This window comes from Leuciscus leuciscus (assembly GCF_965113295.1).
Source record: "Leuciscus leuciscus genome assembly, chromosome: 1".
Classification (NCBI taxonomy): Eukaryota; Metazoa; Chordata; class Actinopteri; order Cypriniformes; family Leuciscidae; genus Leuciscus; species Leuciscus leuciscus.
This window is the reverse complement of record NC_138725.1, coordinates 69,367,835-69,383,380: the sequence shown is the minus strand read 5'-3', so window position 1 is coordinate 69,383,380 and position 15,546 is coordinate 69,367,835. Positions and strand designations below refer to the sequence as shown.

Below are 15,546 nucleotides of genomic sequence, written 5' to 3'. Positions count from 1 at the left end.
ACGGCTAGTCCTGAAAGATGGAGCAGTTCCAACTTTAAAAACAGAAACTGTTTACGGGCCACAACCTGTAAGTATGATTTATTTTTCGTCGTTGTGTTTTCCTGTAATAGTTCGTATTGTTAATTGTACGTTGTAGCAAGGAAGAAAACGAAGGACAACGCTGTTTGGCTCCACAAACCAGTTTGTTAAATGCTAACGTTAATTCATACTTATCCGACAAACACATACAAACTTCTGTTTAATATCACCAGCGCAGCGAACTTGGAATGTTCGCGGTTGTTGTCGTTTATGTGATCAGTGTAAATTATTCTTTGATTATAGCTTTTATGTATTGTTTATCTACATGCTTGTTTATCTACAGGCATGCTAAACATGGTTTTGTGTTTGATTTGGCTACTGTTGTAAAGCCAATGTTTAGTGTTCATATTGGATTAATAGTTCAGGCGACATATATTTAGCTACAATCGTTCTAAATATACAAAAGTAACAGTGTCATATAGCGATCTGCAGTCTTAAAAAACATACCTTTCTGAAACGTCCTTTAAATGCAGTTCTTGAACAGGTTCTGCTCGATCCTCTCCACTAACATTCTCTGGGTCTGAATCGGGCTCAAACTGGTATGGCAATATTGACGCCGTTGTTTACTGAAGCACAAACTACCGGTAAAGATAAGGGGGCGTGACGTTTCCGAACAACGTGCACTTGGCGGTTAGCGAATCACAACACACTGGGCCAGCAAACCAATCTGAGCCCATTGCGTATTTTGAGGGGGGGGGGGGGGGGGGGGGGCTTCATTGAAGGCGGAAATCATCCGACCGTTTTTACAAGGAGGGACAGAGCAGTGTAGAATAATGGTTAAATATGTGAAAAATAATGCGAATTTTTAAAAACGAAGCATGAACACATGTTACAGTGCACCCCACAAACACAATCAAGCCTTAGAAAAAAGGCGTTTTACCACCCCTTTAATTTTGGTAGATTCATTTTACTACCTTTTACTACCGCGCGGACACCCTGGATACCGCATCGTCGGTTCGAGGACAGGTCCGGGGTCGAGGGCGAAGCAGAGGAGGTCGTTCAAGATTCTTTTTTTGCCTTCGCTGCCTACATATGCAGGTGCTTTGAATTTGGAATGCACTTTCTCTGCCATAATTTTACTCTTCGTAGGTTCCGCCATAGATATCATATATAAAGGCTAGATGTCTTGTGCGCGCTGCTGGCCAATGGAGGTCGACGTCCGCACGTGGCGGCCATCTTATCACAGGGCGCTCGCTCACTCGTTTAATGGTGCATGTACTTTTAAATAACCATAACTTGCTAAATTTTCTACCGATTTTCAAACGGTTTGGTTTGTTATAAACGTCAGAGATGTAGTTATGACACTGCATACATATGAATAATTATAACATACATGTTCAAGCATTCGTAATTATAGCCACGTTAATAACATTTGTAAGAAACCAAACCGTTTGTAAATCCGTCAAGATTTCAGCGAGATAAGAGGATTTGTGTGCATGCTGATCACTCACCTTAATTCACAGCTTCACTGTGAGAAGATGGCCAAACGGTGATGCCGGAAGTGACGGCGCCATAAGACTCTCCGCGCCTCTCTTGCACTCCTCAAATCAACAGGGGTGGTAGCCATGGTTGCGAGAGAGAGTGACAGTCGCCCAAACCAATCAATTGTTTCGTCCCGGATGGAAATAATGAGCTGTGTTTATTGCAGATTAAAAGGTCTACAGTCACTCGATTTTTATACTCTCTTTTTCAGAGCACTTACATTTTAATTATGTATTGGTATATATAGACAGTTTAAACAAATGTGAAAAAAAAATTTTTTTTTGAAAAATCCTAAATACCCTACCTTTAATGTTCAGTGCTGCTCTTGTGAACATTTAGAGGTTTTGTGCTCTGGAGATGTGACACTTTATCTAATCATTTCCAAGATGGGCTAGCTAAATGTGCTAGCTCTCATCGGCTGTCAAATCGCTGTACCCAGGCGGCTACTATCGACACGGCCCTTGAGGGGTGTTGGCTGGGCAGAAGCACACTCTGACGATTGTCCACCTTCATCACTTTCTCTGTGGCCACATCAGCTGGTCGAGCCAGAGGCAGAGGCTACACCTGGAGCACATCGCTCCGTGCCTCTGCTCTCCATCTCTCTCCTACACTAAATTAGTTCGGAGCGTTGTGTTGTTGTTTTTTTACCCAGATGGTGTTGTCTTGACACTGAGTCTAAATGTACCGTATAATAAGGGCTGTGCAGATATCAGCTGCCTGGCTACAGCGATGTGAACCGTCAATGCAGGGCTCCAGACTAACTTTTCCACGAGGGAGAGAGAGCAAGACAGCGCTCAGTTTGGAGACGGTGAAGTCTCGTTTACACTTTCGCCTGGCTCCGAAGAGAGAGGGAGTGCGCGCGCGCGCGCGACCGGTGAAGCAGTCGATTCGGTTCCCAACCGGAATTCCTGTTCCCTTTACGCAATCATACAACAAATCATGCGTAGTTGCCGAGTTACCTTACGTACCATCAGAACTGAATACTCTGATACGAGCAAGAAGCACAACTGGATGTACGGGAAGCCAAAAGGTTAAAAAAGGATTGTATTTTTTCCCGAAATTGAGTTTAAAAAAAAAAATTTTATTAGAAGCGAGTTTTTCCCCATCTGTCAATTCAATCCAGATTATTTCTTTTCAAATTTAAAACGTTATTACCGATTTCAATGTAATGTTTATTAAGGCTTTGATTTATTAAGGTTTATTAAGGCTTTGAGCCTTTGACGCATGCGCTGTCAGCAGACACAGCTCGTTGAGGGGGAACAGGAATTCCGCAAGGAAACAGAATCGACTGCTTCACCGGCTCTCTCTCTCTTTCTGCTCGTTCTTTCAGTTAAACATGCGCCCTGTCACGAGTGCAGCAGTTCATCTACATTACTCACCGATCAAATAAGACTTTGGCGGGCGCTAAAACAAGTTCAATGCAGGAATTTAACTGAGTAGTACATGACCATGCACTCGCACAAATGCGACCACATAACATTTTAACTCGCACATTCTCCAAAAATGGTCGCAGTCTGGAACCCTGCAATGTGACAATGTGAGCTAGCATCTTGGAAATTACGTTTCTTCTGGCTAATTTTGTTTGTTTAGAAATTGTAATTTGATTGAACGAATAACACACGGATTTAAAACACTTACAAAAAAAAAAAAATTACCTTTTTGATAGCTGATGGAAGTAGCCAATAGGATTTCTCCTGTGTAACTGTTTTGCTGTTTCTCAGCTTCACTGTTGCTTCAATGGCAAATAAAAGGGCCGAAACATGGGAGCACACCTCACCCAATCCGGCCATGCATGTACAATGTCCACAAATCACGATGCCACTCTTCTCCGCTATCAACCAGGGCACCAGAAAAGGGTCTGTGGTACGTTGAGAATGGCGCACTCGGGCGGTCAAAACCATAGAGTGTATAAAATGGTCAAAACACACCTTTCTCCGATGGCAGCATGCTTTATATATTGTACCCATCCACTTACAAAATAATTGTATGCTTCCAGAGACTTTCTTCCTCCGAATTCGTCAAAAGTGTACGCACTAACGGTGTGGATGAGATACTTGGCAATGTCCATTTCCTGAATATCGGGGTAACGTTACGCCGCAGGATTACATGACCAGTCCTCTTTCGACATTGTGTAAGGATCCTTTCCATCGATATAACTCAATTTCTAATCATATCTTGCCTTGCAAACATCGTCTAATGTGTCCCTGTAAATAACCTTCACCTTGTCGCCAGGTTTGGAGGAATTTGTCATCGTTATCTCAACACAAAAGAGTCAAAAATACTTGGGTAAATGAAAAGGCGGTAAATACTATGGGTAAACATGAGCATGACAGCTTTGACACACAATATGGCGGCGCGCCGCAGAGGATAATGGGTAATTGGAAACCCATCTATACATTTGGTACTTCTATACTCTTTGGCTGTCCGTTATAAAAACATGAATTTATGGACATGTTTGCTTTTCGAAATTTTGTTTAGAAATAGCGGAGGCATTTTAGTACACGTGGAATATATTTCTTCTAAATTGCCAAAATTTCCTTAGATTTTCCATTTCATGAAGAATCTTACAAATTAAATACTCGGAAGAATATCACAAACGTTATATGACTGAGTATTATTACTAAAATGTATTTTAATTTGTTTAGAGCGCCTCAAAGCTCCAATTGCTCTCAAGAAGTTGATGACGTCATGGCGGTAGTCTGTGGTTGCTGAGCAACAGTGTTTGCGTCCATCATACCAGCACTTCAGCGATATATTTCCAGGTAAGTCTGTTGTCAAATGAACGAGCTTTTAGTAATAACATTTGAAATAGGTGACTGATACAGTGTTTTGACTGATTGATTGATTGATTGATTGTTTTTGACTGTCTGACTGATATCAAAATCATATCCGGAGTAACGTTATCTCCAAATACTAAGCCAGAATTCTTATATTCCTCAGATCTGTCATTCAATAATGTTGTCGGACTCTCTTGTGAAACGGCAGAACCTGCACACCTTCTTTATTGGAGACAAAAGCATTGCTCAATTGTTTAATGTAAGCCAACTATATTTTAGATGATACAATTTTAGAAAATGTGGAATCCCAGAAGGATTGGCTTCGTTTTTCAGCTGACCACTTGTGAAAGAGTGCACTGGCACACTTTTAAAAAGAGGAGCTATTATGGAAATATTTTACTTTGTAATAAAATAGTTAAGTGCAAACTGAATGAAATGTTTTCTGACACTTAATAGCAATTTAAATTTAAAATTCAAATCTATAATAAATGAAATTAGCTGAACTTTTCTGACTTATTGCCTAATTTCACAGACAAGGTTTAAGCTAGTCCCAGACTAAAATGCATGTTTGAGCTTTTTTAACTGAAAGCAACTTGCACTGATATATCTTAAAATATGTCCGTGCCATTGTTTTGTCTCAAGATGCACACCAGTAATGTTTTATTTTTTATTTTTAAGGAACGTTTATAAAAGCTACTTAAATGCCCTAATGGAACTAAGACCTAATCCTGGCTTAATCTAAACCCTGTCTGTGAAACCAGGCATAGATCTTTATGCAATTTCATAATTACTTCTATTTTCTTTTAAATATGGTTCAGGTTTACTGCCGAATAAACTGCCGAGCATTAACACTCATTAAAATAAAGTTTTGGGTTTTTGCAGCGAGAACCTGTAAGTGATCAGCTCTTAAAAATAACCATTATTTTTTCTTATAGTATAAAAGAACATTTTAAAATCTAAAGAACCTTTTTCCACCTTTTTCCACATTCCAATGGAATGGAAAGGTTGCGTGGATGTTAAAGTTTCTTCATGTAATGATCGATGCCAAATTTGCCAATAAAGAACCTTTATTTTTAAGAGTATAAATTAAAATATACTTTAATGTAATTTCTATTGAAAAACACATTTAAATATATTTGTAATTACAAACTTAATGATGAAGTTGCAATTTAGTACATTTAAAATATATTAACTTTAAAATGTCATATTGAATAACACACTTCAGTTTAAATTATAATCAAGTACTTTACATGAGCTTTAAAATGTTAGTCAACACATCAAAATAAGTGTACGTTATTTAAAGCATGACCAATAAAATGTTTTAAAATGAACTTCAAAGTTTTCATTTTACATTATTGCAAAGTGCACTTTTTAAAAGTTTACTTAAGAAACATTCATGAAAGTGAACTCTCATTAAGTGCATTCATGTTATATTATCTGCAAGTAGAGTTTTGTAAAATATATGAGATTCGAATTACACATACAAGTGCACATTCAATACATTTAAACATGCTTCTTTTTCACAAGTGAGGGATTGCTAACATTTGTCCTGATGTTCTGTTCATAATTCATATTTTTTGCTTCTACATATAAAGCGTGAAACTACCGCTCCAAAGTCTCAAGAATGGCTATACAAGGAGCTCCAGTGGCAGAAGGCAATTGGGGCTCAGAGGATCACAGACGAGGATCTTCAACTACACAAGGTAACCAACATCACCATGCCATCCATCTCATTCAAGTACAATGTAACAATATTAGCTCAAAGGGGAAATATTAATACTAACTCATAATTATCATTTGGGTCAGTTAATTGGATTAACTTGAGGTAGCTAAATGAATATTACAATCAATTAATCAGTTCCAACGAACTCTTGATTATTCATTTATTCTAAGAAAAGCGTATCTTTCATGGCCACCAAAAGAGAATTATTCCTTAGCATGTACAGCGCTTAGAGCATGTAACAAGATCGTAGCTGTGTCTGAAACCGCTCACTCGTTCACTCATTCACTAATCCCTACATAGTGAATGGCAGTTGAGTGCACTACATCAGCAAAGAGTGAACGAAAATGAGTGAGCGAATTCGGACGCTGACATAATTATAACGCGCCAGAGAGCTCGGACAATTTCGTCATAAACATTACTTACCCATCTTTGATATTTCCTTTTTTGGCTGTATGAATTGTATGTAACAATTGTATGTATGTATTTTTCACGTTTATTGCGTTATTTGATAAAAAAAAAAAGACTTGCTTGTCATATTTATTTACTTAAATATGATAGATATAACGGTATATATAAATAAATAAATAAATACATAAAATTGTCCCAAAAAAAACACCTAAACATTACTTTCATTATTTTCGCGGGGTTTCCAGTCAGTCAAATGATTGTTAAGTGTCCTTCAAATGATTGTTTTCTATCTCGCGTGCGCCGTTGCCATGGTGACATTGTTGCCGTCCGTCATATTTATTTTTCATTCGCGCTCTATCACCTTATCGTGTTGGATTGTGGGAAATAGTGTCTCAGCAAGTGTACATCGGATGTACACTCGAATTCAGAGAGGATTGTGGGTAAAAGTAGTGAACGAATGTAGGGAATGATGTCGTTCACTCAGAATTCGGACACCACTACAAAATGGCCGACACCCTAAATAGTGCACTATATAGTGGATAGGGAGCGATTTCAGACACAGCTCGTGAGAGCGTGAAAGCATGGCAGGCGGTGCTCACGGATGTCTTCAGGATCACTAGAAACTCACAGCTAGGTGTGTTTGATCAGGGTTGGAGCTAAACTGGGCAGGACCGAGTATGAGGAACCCTGATGTACATAATCATTTTGATCTTCAAAGTAACAGTTTATAGAGACCAAACATGGTATGCGTGAGGTTACATTGACTGTTGGTTCTATAATAAAATACATAGTCTCAAAGAGATAATAGTATCAACAGATAATATTATTAGTGTAAGACACAACACAAGACAGTGAATCATTCACAAAATGTTCTGGAATGCATGTTAATTTCATGTTAATCAGTTCATCGATAAATTAATGCAGGAGAGTCTGTTCTAATATCTGTAGGTTTTGTAGCAGGGCCCTGTTCACATTGCTAAGAGTCATAAAACCAACTTATCTGATCGTGGTCATGGTAACTAAGACCGTCTTGCCCTATTTGGGGGATGGGACCACAGATCCCAGAGTGTAGTTTAAAGATTTTTTGGTACATATACCAAATAATTGTGTCTGATTTGTCTCAGTCGTTACAACAAGAACACTGATCTTAAATGCTCGAGGTTTAATAAGTCAGATTTACGCTGCATTGTATTAAAATCTTCTTTCTACTGGACATACAAATTTAATATATACTCTTCTTGACAGTAGTGAATAAATATTGCTTCCTTCTTTCACAGGACGCATTCGTGGAATACTTAAATGGACCTCAACTTTTCGACAGCATGTTTGCTGAGGATCCTCATGCAGAGAAACTGGCTCGCCTCCCCGGAATTGACACACTGCTGGAGCCATATCCTTTTTATGAATGGCAAAATATACAAATCAAACCACAAATGAAAGCAATACTTTATAATACACTCTTAAACATAGGGTTCTTTTTTGGCATTCATGGAGCTTTTCTTTAGATCAGATTTTTTCCTGAAAGGTTCTTTGGGGAATGAAAAATGGTTCTTCTACAGCAGGGATGGGCAACTTCGGTCCTGGAGGGCCACTGTCCTACAGAGTTTTGCTCCAACCCTGAAAAAAATCACCTGCCTGTAATTTTCTAGTAATCCTGAGGACCTTGATTAGCTTGTTCAGGTTTGTTTGATTAGGGTTGAAGCTAAACTCAGTGGCCCTCCAGGACCGAAGTTGCCCATCCCTGTTCTACAGCATCACTGCAAAAAAAACAAAAAAAAACAACTATTATGCTTTTTTTACATTGTCAACTCCATTAGTGTGTAATATTGCTGTTTGAGCATGAAAAACGTCTGCAAAGTTACAAAGCACAAAGTCATTCCAAAGGGAGTTATTCTTGAGTTAGTCTTGAGTTTTCGCCCGGGAACAAACACGTCACAATATTTCCCGCCCAAGACATACGCAATATAAAGGGGCGGGGCCTAGTTGAGTTTGTTAGTAGTGCGTTGAAACTCATGGTTATGGTAAGGGGCGGCACATTTCCCAAACGCGCTCGAAGCAGTTGACCAATCACGACACATTGATTCAGCTGACCAATCAGAGCACATTGTGCTTTTTAGAAGTTAGGAGTTCATTGAGACAGGAACTAAACAGGGGTGCATTTCTGAAAAGCATAATTAGCAGTGTTGGGTAAGTCACTCTAAAAAAAGTAATTAATTATTAGATCCTAATTACATCTTCAACGGTGTAATTAGATTACTGTACTTATTACTGTCTCTCTAAAAAGTATGGGAATACTTATTACTAATTACTTTATAAATCCCATCAACTTTAACCAGTTGACCAATACAAGGATAGACAAGAAACTTTTCTTTTAATTATGTCAAATAAACATTATAGAATTGCATACATTATTCTTGAACTGACAAAGTGTGTAAAGAGAGAGGGTTACATAATAAAAACATACATTTTAACATAAAATTGATGTTAAATCCACTATTGTTTTATATAGAATTGTTGTACAGCCTATACAGTGTTGAATGCAATTACATCAGAAGTAATTGTAATTGAATTACAAAGAAATTAAGAGTAATCCCTTACTTTACTTTTCCAAGGGAAAAGTTATTAAAATACAGTTATTAATGAATTACGCCCAACTATGTTCGCAAGTTCCGTCGTTATCAGCATAGTTCAATGATTCTGTGTTTCCCAAAACTATAGTTCCAACAAACATTCGCTAACAGCATCGCAAACTTGTGTGGTCGGATCGACAGCTCTCGACCTGTGGTTAGAAGCAGAGTTTTTTGTTAAAATATAATGTGGACTTATCCTTATCTGGAGCAAAATAAGCAAACTGACATTCAGTACAATCTCTTATCTTTTATTTCGAATAAACACAAATGTAATTTACGTCTTTTAGTTTGTCAAAGCGTCGTTTTTGAAGAGTGAGAAGGAGCCTATGATTAAATCTGGAAATAAAGCAAAATAACTGAGAAAAATCAGTCCTCAGATGCCATGTCCGTAATTTATAGAACAAATCTAGCATTGATTCGGTCTCAAATGGATTCATTAAAAGTATTTATTACTTCACCATGTGCGTGACATCATTAAAAACGTGGTTGAACGACAAATTTGCGACAGTACAGTTTCAGGGAAACTGTTGTGACGATCTAGTTCAGTGGTTCTCAACTCTAGTCCTTGGGACCCGCTGCTCTGCACATTTTGTATGTCTCTCTTATCTGACACACTCAAATCAGTTCATGGAGTCTCTCCTAACGAGCTGATGATCTGATTCAGGTGTGTTAAATAAGGGAGACATACAAAATGTGCAGAGCAGCGGGTCCCGAGGACTGGAGTTGAGAACCACTGATCTAGTTGATTTCTTTAACAATGCATCGTACTCTGGTAGTTAAACAGCAATTATGTCGTTGTTCGGGAAACACATCCCAGTGTGTTGCTGACAGACTGGGAAGAGAGGTGCTGAAACAATGTCAAATGTGTTTAAAATTTGTTTTGTTTTTTTAACATTCAAGCATGAAAACCTATTCTAGTAGAGCCCAAAAGCAACAACAAGACTGTAAAATGGCCTCTTTAAGAGTGCAGATGAGGGAACAGCTGTTAAAAAGGACTCAAAATAATCAATTTACCTTGACAGTCCATTTACATATAAGAGCAAAATGAAAGCTCAATGTGTGCAGATATTTGTAGCGGGTTTGGGTCAGCTTGCTAAGAGAACGGCTGAGATGAAATCCTTTTGTACCTGTTCCTATGAGGCAGAGACTGACAATCAGCGCAAAGCAGCGCAAATAACAGCTGACTTTGAAAACTCCAGGAGACAGGTTGGTTTCTTCTCCCTCAGTCACACAAGACAACCTGTTTCTGACCAGTTAAACACATCAAAACGCTCACAAATTTAAATTCTGTTCTATTGCAGAAGATTGTGGAAATGCAACAGATCGCAGACGCCGATCTTCTTGAAGCTCACATCACTTCCTGCCATGAACAGGCTGAGCAGTTCTCTGAAAACCTTATGAGTCTTGAACTGCATCTGGTGAACGAACTAAAGGTCAGAATAAAAATACCTATATTGTTAATGTAATATTAATATGGAGCATATCACCTAAACGAGTGGAAGTTTCACAAATTTTTTTTATTTTTTTTAAAGGACATCTTCCAAGACTATGAGTGGAAAGTCTCAGAGAGGGTTGGAGGGTTCACTAAATATGTGAAAGAATTATATCCTTTTTCCAACAAAGCAAAACAAAAATACTTTTATTTTATGGGCAAGGCTTCTTTAACTCTGACACACATTCGCATCGTGTCGATTCCTGGAGAACCGGTACCATGAACAACAGCTTGTGATTGCCTTGGCAACACTGGAGAAGGTGGTCAATAGGGAGCTAGAGGAGAAGATACCGTATGATCTGGCAACGGTCAGTGGAAAACTGTCTTCATGATCACTTAATTTGTGTATAATTATGAATAATTAAGAAGTCAAAAGCCATCGTAACTACATGCCAGACACTTATTTTTAGTATTGACTGATCCTTCGTCCTCATTTCCTATGCTGCCCTGTAGCTCTTGGTAGATAAAGACACAGTGACCAATGCAGTCAGTGCTTCTCACTACACCCACCTGCAGAAGATTGATGACAGGGAGAATGAGCTACTGGCACGGATCAACAGCTGGAAGAGCAGTCTGCTGAAATCGGTACTTGATTATGAACACTTCCTGTGAACTCCTTAACAATATTATATTATATTATATTACGTTGTGTCCTACCATGCAGCTGTCCAGGATCAGAACTACCTTTTGTTATTAAATAAAATATAAATCCTTTTGGTTTGTGTTAATAGATACGCAATGATGAGGTGGAGAGGAATCGCAAGCGCATCTCAGAGATCCAAAACTACATCGCATCATCTGAGGACACTTTAGTAAGCGCTGCCTCGGCATGCTCGAGACCCGAGACAGGCAGCACATAGTGTGTGTCTGTCAGACACATGCAGGGGAACCAGCAGATGTTAAGGTAAGTAGGTAATGCAGTACTGAGATGATAAATGAACTTAGCTGAATGAGTAATATGATTGTCTTTGCAGGTAGAGAAGAAACCAGAGCGGAGAACGGACAATGATGGTGATCAGCAGAGATGGCGGATGGTAGTGATTGATTCACTTCTGTCGCAACGATCATTAGTTATTAACTTAGGGGCCGCTAACACGACACCGTTTTAACAGAAAACTCATAAGTTCTTTCTGCGCAAACTTCAAAAACGCGAACCAGTGAGAACGGCGATGACGTGCACATGCGTATTACGAGTTCAGTCTGTAGGTATGTGCATTTGAATATATGTGTAGTCCTTCCCTACAAATCAACCCTCAACATACTACTTGTCTGGCCTTAAAATTAATAATACAGAATTTTTATGGCTTCCACGTAGCCACGCGAACCGGAATTATCCCGACAACGCTTTATCTGTAGAGAGGTAAAGGGAGGGGAGGTAGGACATTTCAGGACTGCGCTATCGTCGCGTCCAGGCGCGGGTCCTTCATCAGATCTGGATACAGCCTGGATCCGGCAGACTGCGGTAAACCTCGGGATAAACAGAGACTAATATTAGCATAGACGCCATTCTTCTTATGATGTAACGAGTACATCAGGATTTATGGGAAGTGTTCCCGGTTCCGGCTGACCTAATCTATGCAGCCTAACATTGAATTATAAAAGTCTATAATGTGTTAGGTGTATGCTAGGTCAAAGAGATGTGTTTTTAGTCCAGCTTTGAACTGACAGAGTGTGTCTGCTTCCCGGACAATGTTAGGAAGACTGTTCTCAAGTTTTGGTGCTACATAGGAAAACGATCTACCGCCAGCAGTTGATTTTGATATTCTAGGTATTATCAACTGGTTGGAATTTTGAGATCGCAATAGACGTGAAGGACTATAATGCGTTAAGAGCTCGCTCAAGTACTGCGGAGCTAAATCATTTAGTGCTTTGTAAGTAATCAGCAATATTTAAAAATGTATACGATGTTCAATAGGGAGCCATTGCAGTGTTGACAGAACAGGGCTAATATGGTCATACTTCCTGGTTCTGGTAAGAACTCGAGCTGCTGCGTTTTGGACCAGCTGTAATTTGTTTATTAAGCGTGCAGGGCAACCACCCATAATAGCATTACAATAATCTAGCCTTGATGTCATGAACGCATGGACTAATTGTTCTGCAGTTGTCAATGAGAGCATATATTTGGATATATTTTTAAGATGGAAAAATGTGGTTTTACAGATACTTGACACGTGACTTTCAAATGAAAGATTGGTATCAAAGAGCACACCCAGGTTTCTAACCGACGACGAAGACTTGACAGAGCAGCCATCAAGTGTTAGACAGTATTCCAGGTTATTACGTGAGGACGTTTTTTGTCCAATAATTAGAATCTTTGTTTTTTCAAAATTAAGTAGTAGGAAATTACTAGTCATCCAATTTTTTATATCACCTATACATTCAGTTAATTTTGTGAATTTGTAAGTTTCGTCAGGGCGTGAAGAAATATAGAGCTGAGTATCATCAGCATAACAGTGAAAACTAATTCCATGCTTCCTAATGATATCTCCCCAGGGTAGCCAGCCCGATCTCATCCCAAGGCGTCATATACTGACGCTTTTGACATTTCGTCTACATCCAACGCATATGGCACCCCTTAGCGTCAATAAGAGACGCAGATAGATATGGGCCAGAAGGCGCCTCCTAGCGGTCTAACCCTAACCCTACCCCAGACCTAAACCTACCCATAACCGAACAAAGCTCTGTGCGTGTCATATTGACGCTAAAGGGTGCCATGTGCGTTGGATGTAGACGAAATGTCAAAAGCGTCAGTATATGATGCCCTAGGATGAGAATATCAGGAAAAATATTATAACTATGCAACCGTTTGATTAAACCGCTTGTTAAAAAAACGCAACTTGATAAAGGGAGTGGGTGTTGTGGTACAACAAGGCTCAGTACTAGGATTGTTGCTTTTCACTCTGTACATGCTACCCTGGGGAGAACTTGTGATCGATGAGACATCTCTTCATTTACTGCTACAAACTGATAACGGTCAGATAAGTATGATTTAAACCATGCTAATGCAATTCCACTAATGCCAACATAATTTTCGAGTCTATTTAAAAGAATGTCGAGTAACACTAATAGAGAGATACAACCACGATCGGATGATAAGAGCAAATCATTTGTAACTCTAATGAGAGCAGTCTCAGTACTATGGTACGGTCTAAATCCTGACTGAAAATCCTCACAGATATCATTTCTTTCTAAAAAGGAACATAGTTGTGAGGATACTGCCTTTTCTAGTATCTTTGACAGAAAAGGTAGATTCGAGATCAGCCTGTAATTGACTAATTCTGTACGATCAAGTTGCGTTTTTTTAACAAGCGGTTTAATCAAATGGATGCATAGTTATAATTTTTTTCCTGATATTATCAATCTTGTAAGTGAAATAGTTCATAAAGTCATTACTGATGTGCTGCTTGGAAACTTCTGGGCTTGAAGCTTTATTTTTTGCTAGTTTAGCCACTGTTTCAAATAAATACCTAGGGTTTTGTTTATTTTCTTCTAATAGGGTTGAAAAATAAGCAGATCTAGCAGCTTTTAAAGGTCCCATGACATGAAAATTTCACTTTATGAGGTTTTTTAACCTTAATAAGAGTTTCCCTAGCCTGCCTATGGTCCCCCAATGGCTAGACATTTTGATAGGTGTAAACCAAGCCCTGGGTATTTTTGAGAAAATGAAAGCTCAGACGGGCGAATCTAGAATCTTCCCTTTATGTCGTCATAAGGGGAAAGGTCACCTCCCCTTTCTCTTCTTTGCCCGCAAAGAAAATTTGGCCCACCCATGAGAAAATGAGCTGCGAGAGCGCGATATTGGTGATATTGGATATTGGAGAGAGACATCATGGCTTGCAAACGAGCGAAGCAAAGCAGTTGCTCAGTGTTTGGATGTACAAATGAACACAAAAGTATTTTTTTAGTTCCTTCATCCAAGCCTCTGAAGAACCAGTGGGTTATGTGAATTTCTGATGTGTAATTGTTCAAGTTCAGACAGATAATCTTTCTCTCAAAATCGTTCAATACTGTTTATCAGTAAATCAAGCCAGTGACTAAAATATCAACTTCACATCGTTTCTCATGGTAGGATGAAAATAATCGTATTTAAACTGTGATTAAAATACAGAAAGCGATCAAAGAACAATCCCTTTCCAATCGCCCAAGCTGTCAATCACACAGCGCGAGTTTATCTGGCCACTTGCCAAAACTCGTTATGAAATCAATGACGCTGTTATGCGGCACAACAAAGCTCTTACTGTACTTACCTCATGTTTGCATTGGTGAAATCATTAGTGAGAGTGCAGAAACTGCGTTGCAATGATCACCATTCACGCGATCAACAGACTGTCATCTGCTCAATGCTCATCACTGCAACCTTTTATGTGATGGGAATAGATCTAAATACTTAAAAAACTTCTCACGATTCGTTAATATCGATAGCTGTAATAGTAAAAGTATTCGAGAGAGTTCCACATAATGCTAGCTATTTCATATGCAAGCATGTCAGCCAATCACAGCAGTGGGCGTTTACACTGAAGTCTCACAGCAGACATGCCCCTTCAAACAGTGTTCAAATCAGAGGCTAAAATCAGGCTAGGAAAAATGCCTTTTTTTTCTAAATTATTAAAAATGTTAATCTTAAAAACATACTAACATTATAAGGGCACCCCAGGAAACATTATAAAATAATAAAATAATCCATGTCATGGGACCTTTAAGGCCTCTCTGTTACCCCTTTTCCACCAACAAGAACCGGGTGCTGGTTCAGAGCTAGAGCTATTGCCAGTTCGGAGTTGGTTCGACTGACGAGCTTACTAAGAACCGGTTTGCGTTTCCACCGGCCAGAGAGCCACAACAGAGCTATATCTTACGTCACTGCATAGGTATCACGTTGCCCAGCAACGCTAGTACGGCAGCGCCAAACACAAACACACCAGACTTGTTCGAGATGCATCGGCTTCTCGCAGAACGATC

At 39.1% G+C, this 15,546-nt stretch overlaps 1 protein-coding gene and 1 long non-coding RNA gene across 6 annotated transcripts in view; one reads left to right on the top strand and one right to left on the bottom strand.

The window, feature by feature from the left end:
- The window catches only part of LOC309511385 (uncharacterized protein), a 35,992-nt gene extending 32,547 nt beyond the window's left edge, over positions 1 to 3,445 (bottom strand). For 2 of the 5 annotated variants that reach the window (XM_082186593.1, XM_082186592.1), the window contains exon 1: positions 3,216 to 3,445. The gene's annotated coding sequence lies outside the window, so the exon portion shown is untranslated. Of the gene's footprint in view, positions 1 to 1,529; positions 1,860 to 3,215 lie in introns of those variants that run through there. The other 3 variants (XM_082186591.1, XM_082186596.1, XM_082186597.1) reach the window with 3 other exon arrangements.
- A 6,673-nt stretch (positions 3,446 to 10,118) lies between these two features.
- Positions 10,119 to 15,295, top strand: LOC309512897. Its single transcript, XR_014211211.1, has 6 exons — positions 10,119 to 10,304; positions 10,400 to 10,531; positions 10,631 to 10,898; positions 11,044 to 11,175; positions 11,322 to 11,494; positions 11,565 to 15,295. It is a non-coding gene; the product is annotated as an uncharacterized lncRNA (long non-coding RNA).
- Positions 15,296 to 15,546: the final 251 nt, after the last annotated feature.